Source organism: Tenrec ecaudatus, chromosome 11 (assembly GCF_050624435.1).
Source record: "Tenrec ecaudatus isolate mTenEca1 chromosome 11, mTenEca1.hap1, whole genome shotgun sequence".
In the NCBI taxonomy this organism is placed as follows: domain Eukaryota; kingdom Metazoa; phylum Chordata; class Mammalia; order Afrosoricida; family Tenrecidae; genus Tenrec; species Tenrec ecaudatus.
The window spans coordinates 152,237,956-152,255,598 of record NC_134540.1 but is presented as its reverse complement, the minus strand read 5'-3'; the positions used below and the strand labels follow the sequence as shown (position 1 = coordinate 152,255,598).

Genomic DNA, 17,643 nt, shown 5'->3' with positions numbered 1-17,643 from the left:
CTATTGTCCAGTCACAGTAGCGACAGTGCCTGACCCTATCCGGCGAGGGAACCGCCGTATGCTGAGCATCGGGGACTTATGGTGCGCTCGCATATTTTCAGATCTGGCTGCGAAGCAATGTCAGGGCCTGCTTCTGCCATTAGTGTGGGGCTATGTACACCATAAAAGCTGCTCTGTGATCACGCCTCACTCTTGGTCACCTTTCAGGAAATCAGAGGGAGAGAAGGGGTGAACTGCAATGGAAAACTAGAGGGCATTCTCCTTTCGCTGCACTGGGCCCCTGATTAGCATCTGGGGAATTTCCCCAACTGCTCTGGTGAGAGGCCATGGCAAAAACAGTATGGTTGGTATAACTCAGCACTTCTATAACCTGTACTAAAACCCAGCCCAAAAGAGCACTGAAGAATGATGCACACATTTAGAAACATTTTAAGCTGGCCAGATTGAGTGCTAAACGGAGTTTCATTCATCAATAACCACAAAATCTAAGCCCGTTGCCAGGGAGTCAGTTCCTACTGAGTGCCCTTATGGGGGTGGGGTGGTAAAAACTGCTCCTGTGGGTTTCCCAGTCTGTCAGTCTTTAGGGGTGGTTAGTGGATTTGAACCACCACACTTGCAGGGAGAAGTCCAACAAGTATCCAGCAGCACCAGCAGAGCACCATGGTTGGTTTTTAATGACGGAAATGATGGTCACATAGGTCACATATGTAAAAAGAATAGCCTGGACTTCTAGTCAGTCCTGCTTTTATGTGGGTTTTTTGTTTTGTTTTGTTTTGCTTTAAATTTTTTAATAAATCATTGTATTGGAGTGCTTACAGCTCTTATAACATCAATGGGTTTTTAAAATCATTTTATTGGGGGCTCGTACAACTCATATCACAATCCATACATACATCCATTGTGTCAAGCACATTTGTACATTTGTTTTCCTCATCATTCTCAAAACATTTACTTTCTACTTGAGCCCTTGGTACCGGCTTCCCACTTCCACCTCCCTCATGAACCCTTGATAATTTATAAATTATTATTTTGTCATATCTTAGACTTTTATGTGTTTTAATAAGATCATGCACTAAAACAGCAGAATGTCTGACAAGTTGTAGGTGTACATCACTTGTCTTTAACTCATCTGGAAGGTACTATAGTAAACTTGCCTTAGGTCATTTTAATTCTTTTATTACAAAGACAAAGGCATGTGCATGGCTGCTTTTATGGAAAATTCTACTTGGAGGACATTGTAAGATAATTACAATTTTATGATCATTTTTCTTTGTCTGCCCTCCATCCCCACTCCCAAGAGTTTAAGCTGTCCACTTTCCTCTGTATAAATATACTCTAAAGAAATGGACGGATTTTTCTTTAAGTACTTAATTTTACTAAAATAGGATGCAAATATCAAGTACCAACAGACCTGACAAAATAAACTCATTCCCTTGGAGTTGATTCTGACTCATATCAACCTTACAGAAAAGGGTAGAACTGCCCCCTGGCGTTTCTGAAACTGTATATCTTCATAGAAGTGGACAGCCTCATCTTTCTCCCACAGAACGGCTGGTGTGTTAGACCTGCTGACCTCACAGACAGCAGCGCTACCCAACCAGGGGTCCTGAAACAAGTACCACAATTGATTAAAATAGGTTCCTCATGATTAATAATGAAGGGTGAATCTTATGGAAATCATAGGCCACTGCTTTGTGCTATATGAATTCATTTAAAGAACATGGACACAAGTATAGAGTGTTGTTACAATTAAGAAGATGAGTCACTCAGGCAGGCCAAATGTGATTTGTGTCTTCATAGTCATTTAAGTCACTTAGAAACTCCGGAAGGGATTAAACAATCCTAAATTTGACATCTTAAAAATGAGTTTACTTATTCTTCCTTTGGGAATTTCCTTTTCTTTAAATTACTGAATATAGGCTCTGGCCCACAGAAAATACCATTTCCATTTGAATTTATTGTGAATTCTGTCAGAGATAAACTTTAATTGTACCATTTAGAGTTGATTTGCTTGGACTCTTTAGTAGCCCACGTGCCTTCCTCGTTAAGTTTAAATAATTGGAATGTAAAGGATTTGCGACTCAATTTTATTTCAGAAACTTTTGTTTTCATTATGTTGAAAGACACACATCGCAGATTCAGTGAGCAGCAACTTCACACTTCACAGGGTGTTCCATCTGGGAAAAGCAGATACTTATCACTGGTAGAAGGGCCCCTGGTAGTGCAATGGTTAAGTGCCTGGCTGTGAACCAAAAGGCAGGTGCCAGGGGCTCCGCAGGAGGAAAGACCCAGCAATTCACTCTTGTCAACACTACAGTCTAGGAAGCCAGGGATGCGGCAGCTCTTCTGTCAGACAGTGATTATTCATTGGAACCACCTACCACTGCACAAAACAGTAACATCACTATTGAAAGACAAGATGGGCAGAGAGCAATATAATGTCAAATTTGTTCTAGAGAAGTCCTTTGACACTCATTTGGAGGCTTCAGCCACAAACTGGAAGGCTTTGTTTTTAGTAATTATAAGGAGTACGTTTCAATGCTTCAACCAAAAAACCCAACTCACTGCCATTGGGTCGATCCTGGCAGCTCCACAACGATCACTCAGCTGAGTGAAATGAGTCAGTAAGAAAAGGACATATGTGCATGATCCCAATGATTTGAAAACATCTGAATGAGGCAAGGGTATGGGAAGTTATATTATTAATAGTTATCAGGGGGCTGGCAGAGAGCGGAAGAAAAACAGGTCTCGTTGCTAAGGGTGCACTGAGCTGTTAAGAGCCATTGAAAAATTTGGAAATGGAGAATGGTAATAGTGGGAACAACATGATAAACAATTTCACAGGACTGTACTGGTGAAAAATGACAAAATGGCAAATGTCTTGTTCCATGGCTATCTACTCAAAACGACAATGCAAGGAAACAAAACCAAAACACATGGGTTTGGGAGTCTGTCAGAGATATTCTGCCTGGCTGACAGGCATACATACAAGCTCCCTGAATGATTTCAGCCATAAGTTGATGCAACTTTACGTGGATTTAGGAAAGACATGATAGGGTGCAAATTATTTCTGTACAGCAACTTTACAACAGAAACTGTTTATGATGATCCTTAAAAAGGATGCAGGAAAGTCAATGGTTGAGTGGAGCCTCCATCAGCGCTGCTATGGTGTGTCTAGCCTCCAGGCTGGACGCCTGCCTCTCATCTAGTATGGAGAGAGCCAGGGGCTGAACCTCAGCCCAGGCCCCTCCAGGCAAACTTGGTGGCCTTGATTTTTGTGAATTTCATATGTTTACTCATACTTGAGCTTTCACAGTAATTTCAAGGGAATGGATCTGGGGAAAACCTTTTTATTTTTGTAACCTATTCTTGTCTGTCTTGCACCCATCCAAGACTTGGCACCAGTGGGGAGCTGTTGTAGTGGACACTGGTCCCAGCCACAGGAATTGCATCCAGGCACGTGCTAGTCATGTGTTTTGAGGTTGCCACAGACCTTTACCATCTAAACATTAAAAAATAATTATAATAAAGTATGAGGAAATATAACAATAGGCTCACAGGAGAATGTTTTTGCAAAGTAAGCATACCATAGTTCTCTAGAATACAAACAGATGGGGTGCCAGAGATGGACACTGGGCCACTACTCAAGTACTCCCTCAACACAAGAACACTTTGTTCTAATAATCCAGCACTCTGAGATGCTCACCTTCCCAACACGATAGCTGAAAACAAAGTGGGTGCATAAGCAAATGTGTTGAAAAAAGATGGTGGTGCCTGGCTATCAAAAGATACAGTGTCTGGGGTCAAAAAGCACACCAACCTGTGTGATCATGAGGTGCTAAAGGGATCAGGCATCAAAAAATCAGATCATTGTGAATGAGGAGGAATGCAGAGTGGGGACTCAAAACCCATCTGTAGGCAACTAACTGGACATCCCGTTACAGAAGGGTCACAGGGAGGAGACAAGCCAGTCAGGGTGCAGTGTACTAACGATGAAACATACAACTCTCCCCTAGTTCTTAAATGTTTCCTCCCCCTGCCCCACTATCATGATCCCAATTCTACCTTACAAATCTGGCTAGACCAGAGGCTATACACTGGTACAGATAGGAACTGGAAACACAGGGAATCCAGGACAGACGAACCCCCAGGACCAGTGGTGAGAATGAATGCCAGGAAGGTAGGAGAGAGGGGTAACAGATTACAGGGACCTATATATGGCCTCCTCCCTGGAGGATGGATGGCAGAAAAGTGGGTGAGGGGAGACATCAGACAGTATAAGATATGACAAAATAATAATTTTTAAATTATGGGGGGTTCATAAGAGATGGGTGAGCAGAGAGGGAGGGGAAAAAATGAGCGGATACCAGGGGCTCAAGTAGAAAGCTAATGTTTTGAGAATAATGAGGGAAACAAAAGTACAAATGTGACTGACATAATGGACATATGTGTGGATTGGGATAAGAGTTATAGAAGCCCCCAATAAAATTATTTAATTTAAAAAAATGCCTGTCCATGAGAGCGACTGTTCCTGTAGGCTCACTGTGCTAACGGGGTGTGCACTCACATGCTTTCTGTAGCTATCACTGAATAGTCATTACAATGCTGTGGGGTAGCCATTACTAGTCATTTTACCAACAGTGACACTGAAGCTCGGGGAGAGTAATTACTTTCTCTGAGACTCCGCTAAGTGAACTGTAAAACTAAGACTTAAAATCTCTGACCATGATTGCAAAGCCCAAGCTCTTAGCCATTACTGCATCTTCCTATCGTATACACCTTAACTCTATAAAAGATCTTATTACTGTAAAAAACACCCCAACACAACATACTAATATACTTTTTAAACGATTGGTATGTCATTATTAAATGAAATCCACAGTTTACACCAGGGATCGTTCTTTGTGCTGTACAAATGCATAAGGTCATGTGTCCACCATGAGAGTATCATGCAGAATAACACTGCCCTAGAAGTGCCCTGTGTGATACCTAATAGAAACCCTAAGCAGGGTAGAACTGGACCTGTGGGTTTCTGAGACTTTAAATTTTACTGGAATAGATAGCTTCAGCTTTTTCCCGTGGAGTGGCAGGTGGTTTTGAACTTCCGGCCGTGCAGTGAGCAAGCCCAACGCCTAACCCACTATGCCACCTTATGCATTCTTATGTTTCCACATGGACTCGATGGCAGTAAGTTGTTTTGACAGCTCCACCTATGCAGCCTTCCCGTTGCCCATTCCCCTGAACCCTCTGGCATTGAACTCTTCTAGTTTTGCCTTTTCCAAAATGTATATATAATATTCAGTCTTTTCAAATCAGCTTCTTCCACTTGGCATACACATTTAAAACTCCTTCTCTTAATAGTCTATAAGCTCATTTCCTTTGTAAAGGAATTGAATAATAACTCCATTATACCAATGTGCTCTGTTGCTTCTAAAGTTATGCTATTATGAATAACGCTGCTATAAACATGCATATGCAGGTTATTGTGTGGACATACATTGTCAAGAACACCATATTTTTCAGTTGTCTTTTCAGAAGGGAGTTTTCCAACTATGTCTGGCTCATTAAATCCTTAGCAGCTCAAGAGCTTGAGGGGATGGAATTTTTTCTGAATTCCCTCAGGCTGTCTTTTCACCCAGCACAAAGAGAGGTGAGTACTGATAATTAAAATCCGGGAATGTGGAAGGTTGAAAGTGAAAGTGTAGCCCCCCTCCCCCACCCAAACCAAAACAGAAACTGCTCAACAAATGAAAGCTCCACATCTTTCAAGATCCCTGGGAAAGGGGTATGTGACCCTGCTGAAGGTCAACGAGCCACAGTGCTTTTGGAGGCCTATTAGGAGTAGTTTTCACAGACCTTTGGTCTCCTCATTTCAGCCATGAGTGGTACCAGCTGCAGTCCATATTCCAGGTACCTTAAAACTGGATGTGCAGAAAGCCTTAAAATCTTGAGAAGACACTCATATAGTGTTGATTTAATCATTTTAAAACTTAAATTTCATTGCTCTATAAGGAGTCCCTGGGTGGGGTAAGGTGCTAACTAGTAAGACAGAGGTTTGAGGCCACCCAGAGGCAGTTTAAGAAGAAGGCCAGATGATGTCCTTCCTGAAAGCACAGTGGAGCCCAGATCCACTGACAGAGTTGTCAAGAAACCAATGAAACGCAATGACAATGGGTTCTGGTGTCTACAGTAAACTTCCTCCATGCATAGGCTCAAATAAGCCAAAGTTTCTATAAATGTATTCATGGATTTATTTTAAATATTTTACAGTCACCCCCAACAAACATTTCCCAAAGTGCCCCATTTTCTTTTGGGTTTAGGGCTGCTGAGCGACCACCCATCCCAAATGTCTCCTTGGGGAGGCTGCTGAGTGGAGACTGCTGGGATTCACCCACTTCTTACAGTGCCTGGCCGGCCTTCTACCCAGGACTTCCTAGGAGACTTAGAAAACAGTGGCAGGGGCCTCCCAAATGACCATTAAAGTGGAATTCAGTCATTTAAATGACAACTGTCTACTTTCATGTAAGGGAAGGAGCCCTGGTGGTGCAGGGATTAAGCACTCAGCTGCTATCTGAAAGATCTGCAGTTCAAACCCCCCAGTTGCTGAGTGGGAGATAAACGTGACAGACTGCTTCTGTAAACATTACAGCCTTGAATCCCCACAGGGACAGTTCTACTCCATCCTCCTGGGTCCCTGGGTGCTGGAATCTATTCAAAAGCATACAGCTCAAAAGAAGGAACCTTCTTAAGTTTATGAAACCCAAGATAAAGATCTGCTTTTTGTGGTGTTGGTCTTAAACTTAGATTTTTAACAACACGTGCCTTATCTTTCGAGGTGTCATGAGTTAGCATTGTAGATTTTAGTGGCAGCTGACAGCCATCTCGAGCACAACAGAACAAAAGGATGATGGTACTGTGTACTGTGCCTTTGTCAAATGCGTAGCACTACATCCAGTGGTACTGTTAGGAGCCTAGGGTTCTCATGATCTAATTTTCAGAAATAGATGGCGAGCCCTTTCTTACTAGTCTATTACAGTCTGAAAGCTCCACTCTAATCTGTCCACCATGGGCAACTCTGCTGGTCCTTGAAATACTGTGACATAGTTTCCAATATTGCTACAATACTACAGCCCTCACAGTGTGACAAAGGAATAGGATAGTATAGAATCCCCCCAAAATGTATATGTTGGTACCATATGCCATTACAGCAGGTACAAGGAAACTTCAAAAATTTGGGATAAAGATGAGGCTTTCGAAATTCTGGGTAGATGGCAACTGAATCACACATACCACAGGGAGTCTGCAGAAATCAGCCCAGGAGTTACTTAGAGGGGAATTCAACACTGTTGGATCACAGGAGGAGCATTATAAAAATAAGTAGGCACAGATCCACAAGATTTTGAAGGGCTGGGGGCTTTTGACTTACCAAAATGGAGGCCAGCTAGGGTTTGACCTTAGCCCGGCCACTGTCTAGACCAGAGCCGGACCCATTTGGAGCCGATGCATGGGGCTTAATCTCACCATAGCCACACTTGCCACCACCTTGGGGCAGGGATTAAGCCCTTGCAGCCCCACGCACAGAGATAGGGGCTCTGTTATATTGGTAATTTTGTTTCCCTCTCTTTTCTCTATCCCTTGACAGTTTCAGGAGTGCTTTGTTTTTTGTCTAGTTTTGTTTTCTCCTCTTTGTCTCTTCACTGTTCTCTCACACACCACTGCTGACCTCCAGGCCACTCCCCTTAGCCTAGGGCATTTATGCCTGCCCAAAACCCAGCTAGGTGAGCTCAACCCTGTGCAGTGTAGCCCGAGGCTGGAGAAAGCCAGGCCAACCTCCACCAGAGGATACTCCACCCAAATACCTACCTGGGAATTGTGCCATGCTGCTGCAGGAACCTCTGCCCAACCTCCACAGTGATCTAATTGGCCAAGGCAATTCCCCCCACCATTCTCTGTGTTCTACACCAAAGCAGGCAACCCACCAGCCTTCTGGGGCACTCTCCTAAGAGGGAAGCCACAGGAGGATAAAGTGGTAAGCTAATTCCATAGTGAAATTAGCTGTAGGCAGTTCGAAGAAGCATTCCTACAAGTCTCCCAGAGAGAGCCAGTACTCTTCGACTCCCTAGAAAATGGCACCTGGATCCTCTAAAACAACGTAACGCAAACAGCCACCAGCGTCAATGACCTCAACAACAACAAAAAACAACAACAGGAGAAACAAAAGGCAATGGCAGAAGATATCCTGAACATAACAACATGCATAGAAGAAGCATACATTGAGCTGCCAAAAATTGTTTTTTCAGAATGCTGTTTGGAGTCATACAGGATATGAGGGAAACAATACAGAAAAGGATGAAATGATAGAGGAGATAAAGTCCATGCACCAAAGGGAAATACAAGAGCTTATGGAGGAGATAACAAAAACCAATAGCAAACCTACAGACCTCAAGAATCAACTGGAGGAAGCAGAGAACCGCACCAATGACTTGGAGGACAGTCAAGCAGACTTTAGCAAACGGGAACAAAACTCTAATAAGATCATCAGAGACACTGAAGAAAACTTAAAAGCTACGTCTGATGCTATAAAGTAAAGAGGAACAACATTAGAATTATTGGGTTAACAGAGGAAGACACAACAAAGAAGTTACCTGCAACAACAGTGAGAGAATTCTTAGAAGAAAACTTCCCCAGCTTAATGAATGAAAAAGAGGCAACCATTCAGGAGGCTGAAAGAACATCAGCTAGACTGAATCCCAATAAGAAGTCAGCAAGGAACATAATAGTTAAACTATCCAAATTTGAGGAAAAGGAGAAAATCATGAGAGCAGCTAGAGAAAAACAAGCAAGGTTCCCAAATAAGAATATGCTCAGACCTATCAGCAGAAACTATGAGGAAAAGGAGAGAGTGGAGTAACATATTCCAAAAATTGAAGGAAAACAATGCAAACCCAAGAATGCTCTACCAAGCCAAATTATCGATCAAGAAAGATGGAAAAATAAGAGTCTTCCCAGACAAGGAAAAACTCAAATAATACGTTAGAAGAAACCCAGTCCTACAAAAGATCCTTGCTGACCCAGTATGGGCAGAAGAACAAAACTCACCAAGCATAAATAAGAGACCGCCACTTAGAACAATCTCACCCAGATGGCAACAAAGAGAAAACATACACCAAGATAGCATTGGTTAATGGTGGAAAGAAGGCAAAATGTACCTATAACACACACACATACACACATGCACAATACACTGATATGAGAGGTAGGAAAACAGCCAACACAAAAGGTATAAGATGACATCACAGCGTCCACAGATGGAGATAATAACCCTGAATATCAATGGACTAAACTCGGGCATTAAAAGACTGACACTTGCAGACTGGCTTAGAAAACACAACCCATCAATCTGCTGCCTACAGAAGATGCATCTCAAGGCTACAAAGATAGGCTGAAAATCAAAGGCTGGAGAGAGGTATACCAAGCAAATAGCAATTCAAAAAAATCAGGGGTTGCAATCCTAATCTCAGATAAAATTGACCTCAAAGTGCAAACCATCAAAAGAGATAAGGAGGGACACTATATAATGCTCAAGGGAACAGTAGACAAAGAGCCACTAAGCATTGTAAACATACATTCCTCCAATGAGACCGCCGCTGAATATGTCAACCAAACACTCCAAAAGATGAAAAAAGAAATCACAGACTCAACAATTATAGTGGGTGAGTTCAATACACCACTTTCTGAGAAAGATAGATCACAGGGAAAGAAACTCAACAAGTAGGCTAGAGATCTAAACACAACAATTAGAGAATTTGACCAGATAGATATTTACAGAACTTATCATCCAAATACTAATACATTTACATTCTTTTCAAGATTGCATGGCACATATTCGAAGATAGATCACATGCTGGAGTATAAGGTGAATCTACATAAATTTAAGCACATTGTTATCATACAGACCTCTCTCTCTGGCCACTGTGCCATAAGGCTGGAGATCAACAAAAGGAAGACAAAGAAAACAAGAGCAAACAATTGGAGGATGAATAACTCTCTATTGCAAAAGGAGTAGGTACTGGCACAGATCAGAGATGAAATTTCTAGAAACCAATGAGAATGAGAACATGACACACCAAAATTTATGGGACACGGCAAAGGGAGTTATCAGAGGAAGTTTCATAGCAATACACGCACACCTGAAAAAAGAAGAGTGACTCATGATTAATATGCTGGCACAAAATTTACAACAACTAGAGCAGAGCCAACAGGACAATCCCATTAATAGAAAAAGAAAAGTACTCAAATGAATTCAACACCTTGGAATACTTGGACAAATTCTTGGAAAAACAATCCCTCCCTAGACTATCCCCAAAGGACGTCAAAAATCTCAACAGACCCATAGCAATAGAATAAATAGACAAGGTTATCAAGGGATTACCAACAAAAAAATCCCCAGGACCAGATGGTTTCACAGGAAAATTCTACCAAGCATCTAGGGAGGAACTGACACCAATCTTACACAAATTCTTCCAGAACATAGAAAAGACGGCAAACTTCCAAACCCCTTCTATGAAGCTAGTATAACTCTGATACCAAAACCGAGCAAGGATACCACAAGAATCGAGAACTACAGACCAATATCCCTAATGAACTTTGATGCAAAAATCCTTAACAAAATACTGGCCAATAGAATACAAAAGTATATAAAACAAAAAATTCACCATAACCAAGTGGGATTCACACCAGGGATGGTTCAACACAAGAAAGACCATTAGTATCATTCGTTACTTTGACATGAAAAATTATTAGAACCACATGATAATATAGATAGATGCAGAAAAAGCATTCGACAACATCGAACACGAATTCCTGTTTAAGACACTTGAGAAGATAGGAATGAAAGGAAAATTCCTCAAGATAATACAAGCCATGTAAGAAAAAAAAAAACAACAGACAATGTGGTAGTCAATGGAGAAAAGACAAACACAATCCCACTGAAAGGGACCAGACAAGGATGCTCCTTGTCCTCACTCATGTTTAATATCATACTGGAAGTTTTAGCTAACAGCATAAGGCAAAGAAAAGACATCAATGGTATTTGTCTAGGGAAGGAAGAGGTGAAACTTTTGTTATTTGCAGATGATATGATTTTATATACAGAAATTCCTAAAAGCAGCACAAGGGGAGTATTGTAAGCAATAGAGGAGCTTGGCATAGTGGCAGGACAAGATCAACAAACAGAAGTCTATCGGACTGCTATACACATCGGATAAGACCACAGAAGAGATCAAAAAGGTGGTACCCTTCAGAATAACCAAGCACAAATTGAAATATCTGGGGATATACCTGACTAAAAGAACAAAAGATCTATATGAGGAAAACTACAGAATACTATTAGAAGAAACCAAGAGTGACCTCAACAAATGAAAGAGTATCCCATGCTCGTGGACTGGAAGATTCAATATAGTCAAGATGTCAGTTCTGCCCAAGACACTATGTAAGTTTAATGCAATCCCGATACAATTACTCTCATCTTTCATCAAAGAAATGAAAAACTGATTACCAACTTCATATGGAGAGGGAAGAAGCCCTGAATTAGCAGAGAATTCCTCAAGAAGGATGCAGTGGGAGGGCTTTCTTTACCTGACCATAGCACATACTATACAACCACAGTTGTCAAAACCTCATGGTATTGGCTAAATGACAGATACTCAGACCAATGGAAAAGAACTGAAAACCCAGAAATAAAATCATCAGCATAGAGACAACTGATCTTTGATAAGGGCCCCAAAATATCTAATGGGAAGTAGATGCGCTCTTTAACAAGTGGTTCTAGAAGAAATAGATATCTAGCTGCAGAAGCAAGATCCTTATCTCACTCCATGCACAAGAATAAACACAAGGTGGAATACAGACCTCAAATTTTAACCCCAAACTATTAGGGCCATCATGGAGGGAATTGGAACCAACTTGAGAACTTTGGCACAGGGAGTACATAGACTGTCATAAAAAGGGAAGGACACAAACACAGAGGAGGCACAAATTGACAAATGGGATAAACTGAAGATAAAACACCTGTACACATCGAAAGAATTCACCAAGAACACAATAAGAAAGCCCACAGACTAGGAAAAATATCTTAGCAATAACGCATCAGTCAAAGGCCTTATTACTAAAATTTACAATACTCTGCTAACTTCCAAAAAGAGAAAAACTAATTGCCCACTGAGGAGGTGGGCAAAGGACCTGAACAGAAGTTTCACAGGGGCAGAAATCTGAATGGCCAATAAACATATGACGAAATATTCCCGATCATTAGCCATAAGAGAAATGCAAATTAAAACAACAATGAGGTACCAGCTAACACCCTCAGAGATAGCCCAATTCAAAAAATCAGAAAGCAGTAAGTGTTTGGAAGGGCTGTGGGGAAACAGGAACTCTCGTCCACTGCTGGTGGACCTCTAAGTATGTACAGCCACTATGGAAAGCGATCTGGTGATATCTAAAACAGATGGAAATCGAGCTACCATACAACCCAGCAATCCCCCTACTGGGCAGATACTCAGAAGAGGCCAGAAACAAAGCACAGCCAGACATCTGTGCTCCAGTGTTCATTGGGGCACATTCACAACTGCAAGGAGTTGGAAACACTCCAAATTCCCATCAACTGATGAGTGGATTAAAAACCTGTGTTACATACATACAATGGAGTACTATGCATTGCTAAAAAGCAGTGATGAACATATGCAACACATTGCTGCATGGGAAGAACTGGGGAAAATCGTGCTAGGGGAAATAAGCCAAACATAAAAGGACAGTACAACATGAGTCCGCTAAGGTAAGCTTTAAAAAAAAAAACAATGCAAAAGGGGCATAAGGAAAAAGATACTGTTTACAAACATTCCTGGGGTGAGGAACAGATAGTATGGCGGGCCAGACCAAATCCAGGGATACTTATGATAGCCAACTAAAAGGGGGGGGCATATAAAAAGAAATGGGTAGCGGGGGAACAGGGCACTAACCCACCCAAGGGGAGGGTATTGTTTATATCTCCACAGGGAAAGAGGGACCAGAAGTCTACCCAGTGCTCCAAGATGTGAATTCAACATGCCAGCATGGAATAGGGAACCAGTGGAGAAGTCTGAGGGGCTGGGCCCAATGCCAACTATGTGGACAACTGCCCCTCGCCCCGGAAGAATATATTTCAGAGGACAGCACTGAATCTGCAGCTCCGGGAGAGGGACATGTCTGATCATAGGACACAGGAGCAAATGAAGGGGGAGGAAGAGAGAGTGGAGCACATCCTGGCCCACCAAGCCTTGACAATGATACCCCTGGTCAGAGCAACCAATCCACAGAGAAGACCATATGGCCAGTCCCACTATGAGACACGACATCCCTCACAGACTCATAGCCCTACAGGGGACAACCCTGAAGACACAGTATGGGAATTCCGCCCAATCTGATCCCACCATACCGAGGCAAAACACTAAGGGCTTGGAACAGAACAGCAAGGGGAACAGAGCAACAAAGTCCCTAGGGAATACCAAAAATAGACTTTTGTCCAGGGCTTGGTGCCCCATCAGATTCGACCCAGAAACACTCCTAAAGGCCAACAAAAAGTCCTTGAACTAACTACACGCGTTTCTTTCTTGTTGTTGGGCTTTGTTTGTTTTTTATCATTGGCTTGTTGTTGTTGTTTTGTTTTCTTTTGTTGCTTGGTTTTGCTCTGTTTTGTTTTTGTGGATGCTATTATCTCTGCATGTCTGTCTAAATAAGATAGGCTGGATGAACAATTTGGAGGAGAAAACAACTGGACCTAGAGTTCTGGGGGGACATGGGAGAGGTGGAGGTGTGGGGAAAGGAAGACGTGTTAACAAACCAAGGGGTAAGGGAACAACAAGTGATCCAAATCGGTGGTGAGGAGGGTGTAGGAGGCCTGGTAGGGCGTGATCAAGAGTAATGTAACCAAGAGGAATTACTGAAACCCAAATGAAGACTGATTGTGATAGTGGGACAAGAGGAAAGTCAAAGGAAATAGAGGAAAGAGTTAGGAGGCAAAGGGCATTTATAGATGTCTAAATAAAGGCATGTATATAGGCAAATATATTTATATATGAGGATGGGGAAATAAATCTATGTGCATATATTTATAGATTTAGTATTAAGGTAGAAGATGGACTTTGGGCCTCTACTCAAGTACTCCCTCAATTCAAGAATACTTTCTTCTATTAAATTGGCATTCCATGATGCTCACCTTCCTGACACAACCGCTGAAGACAAAGCGGGTGCATAAGCAAATGTGGTGAAGAAAGCTCATGATGCCCAGCTATCAAAAGATATAGCATCAGGGGTCTCAAAGGCTTGCAGGTAAACAAGCGGCCATGTAGCTCAGTAGCAACAAAGCCCACATGGAAGAATCACACCAGCCTGTGTGATCATGAGATGTTGAAAGGATCAAGTATCAGGCATCATCAGAACAAAAATCCTATCATAGTGAATGAGTGGGGGAGTGCAGAGTGGAGACCCAAACCCCATTTGTAGTCCACTGGACATCCCCTTACAGAAGGGTCTTGGGGAGGAGACGAGCCAGTCAGAGTGTGATGTAGCAACAATGAAACATACAACTTCCCTCTGTTCCTAAATGCTTCCTTACCCCCCACACCCTTTCATGATCCCAATTCTACTTTACAAATCTGGCTAGACCAGAGGATGTACACAGGTACAGATAGGAACTGGAAACACAGGGAATCCAGGGCAGATGAGCCCTTCAGGATCAGTGGTGAGAGTAGGGATACCGGGAGGGTGGAGGGAAGGGAGGGTGGAGAGGGGCAACTGATTAAAAGTATCTACATGTGACCTCCTCCCTGGGAGACAGACAACAGAAAAGTGGGTGAAGGGAGACCTCGAGCAGTGTAAGATATGACAAAATAATAATTTATAAATTATCAAGGGTTCATGGCAGAGAGGAGTGGGGAGGGATGGGGAAAATGAGGAGCTGATGCCAGGGGCTTAAGTGGAGAGCAAATGTTTTGAGAATGATGAGGGCACTGAATGTACAAATGTGCTTTTACAATTGATATATGTATGGAATGTGATAGGAGTTGTATGATCCCCCAATAAGATGACTTAAAAGAGAAAAGATGAGGCTTTCTATACCCATAAGAGTTACAGCCCTGGAAACCCACAGGAGCAGTTTTACCTTGTCTTCTAGGGCTGCTGTGCATTTGGCATCCGCTTGATGGCAGTGAATCTTGTTTTGTTTGTTTGTTTGCTTGCTTGTTTGTTTTTTCAAAAAGTATGTGGGAAAATTCCACTGTCATTACTTCTATGTTTTACATGATTTTTTAATATATTTTACTTAATCCTGTTAACATTCAGATGAGATAACTCGCCCCAGAGGAGTGAGCGTCAGAATCTAGGCTGAGGTGTAACTCTAAAATCTACAGTTGATTGCTCTTTATCAATACACTATCATTAACTTTGAATCTTCAAAATATCTGGCAATTCATGCACAAACTCTCACCGTCTTAAAGCTGGTCAGTGACTACTTTCATACACCTCATAGGAATTTAAAAATCACATACAATGCGATAGAGGTGAGTTTGTTTGCTTTGCAGTCGAGTGAGCTCATGGCAACCTCACATATCACAGAACCAACTGCTCCCTAGGGCTGATCTCTTGTTGGTGGTCATCTTTATAGAAGCAGATTGCCAGGCTCTTTCTTCCATGGTACAGCTGGGTGGATTTGAACCTCCAATCTTTAGGTTTGCATCCAAGCACAAACCACTTCTGGCACTCCCAAAGTAAATTACAATTTATAAGAAATACCGAATGCCCTTAAAGTGACATGATCCAATTAAAATCAAGTCTGTTGTTGAATAATATTCACAGGCTGTTGAGCTCCATGAGCATGTCTAATTGGTAGTTCATTTTCCCTTGGTTTTAAATGAGAAATGATATGTCAGAACATTATCTATTATTATAAGTTCAATAACCAATTACATGAAAAACGTGATGGCGGAACACACTGACACTACGGAGAGGTATGAGCTTCAAGACAGGCAATTGCCCAAAATCCATCTGCAGATTATCAGTCAGATTAAACTTCTGGCAGATCCCCACTGGACACAGGGGAGGGACAGAACACAGCTTTACTATTAGACAGAGATTATTATATATTTGATCATGGTGGATCAAATATGGTATAATACAATACTTGGTCAGTTGACCTCCCTCTTGACCCAACCTGAATTTGCTCTAGGCTTAAACATTTCTCACTTGTTCCGCGACAGAAGTTCCTTCTCTGACTTTTTTAAAATATTGTCGATGACCTTTTTCTTTCTTACTCTTTTAATCTTTATGTTATTATTAATATTTTATTTGTTTCATTTTGTTTTTTCTTGTTTCTGCTGGGTTTCCCAGTGTATGAAGTATGGAAGGAATGGATGCATAGAGACATGGTTTATCAGGGGGTGGGGTTTGGGGAGGCTGAGGAGATTTGGGGAGCAAATAATGAATGCTGGGGAGGGAGGGAGCATTAGAAATGATTATGATGATATATATACAACTCTTTTTTAAAAGTAACCTAACTATGGAAGTGTATGATATATGAATTTTATATCAATAAAACTTTTTAAAAGTATAATCTATATCCTACTCAGAATCCTCAATTAAACCCAAACCCTGAGTAGGACTCAATTCCAACCTGTGGTGAGCTTATAGCTAGAGCAGAACTGTGGAGCAGCCAGGGATCCCAGACTGGGACTCTGGGAGACGGACAGGCAAGTCTTTCTTCTCAGGCCCCTGTGAGTGGGTTTGATCTGCCAGCCTTTTGATTCATAGCACTTAACAGCACCATCTTTAACCACCTACTTATGCAATTAAGTTCTCATGTAAAGGATCTCCAGAGTGCCTCTATAGGACAGGATAGAACTGCCCCTATGGGTTTCTGAGAATGTAACTCTTCATGGGAGGAGAAAACCTCCTCTTTCTCCCAAAGAGTAGCTGTTGGGTTTGAATTCCTGATCTTGTGGTTAGCAGCCCAACACATAACCACTAGCCCACCAGCACTCTTTAGAACACCTACAGGAAGTTTCAAAATGCTAGTGGAAAAATGGAATTAAAAGATCACAGAATTTTTCTGTGAACTTTTTGAGATCCTCTAATATCTAGAAGACACTTTCAAATGGCTGCTTTTCTCTCACCCAATGTGATGACAGAGGTCATTAGAAATAGAAGAGTTGACACAAGCCCGATTTCTTTTTAGTATTTCCATGCTCGGGGGTCCTTTTGGCATTTGTCTTCTACTTCAAGTCCAGTGACTTAGAATAATGTTCCCTTCTCTCGGTCTCCAACATTCAATGCACCTTTCTCTCGTGCTAACCTTCATACCCACCTGTCATGCTGCAGTGGCTTGCATGCTGCCATTACGCCGGAAGCTGGGCCACTGGTATTTCAAAGACCAGCAGTATCACCCATGGTAAACAGGTTTCAAGGGAGCTCCCAGACAAACTAGGAAGACAGACCTGAGGAATTACTCCTGAAAACTAGATCGTGAAGACCTTACGGATCACAACAGAATCTTCTCCAATACAATGCTGGAAGATGAGACCTCAAAACACACACTGGCTGCATCCATCGACTCTA

At 42.0% G+C, this 17,643-nt stretch overlaps 1 protein-coding gene across 2 annotated transcripts in view; it reads right to left on the bottom strand.

The window, feature by feature from the left end:
• Positions 1–17,643, bottom strand: part of CLDN10 (claudin 10) — a 216,856-nt gene that overhangs the window by 2,534 nt on the left and 196,679 nt on the right. The gene's annotated exons all lie outside the window — the stretch shown is intronic.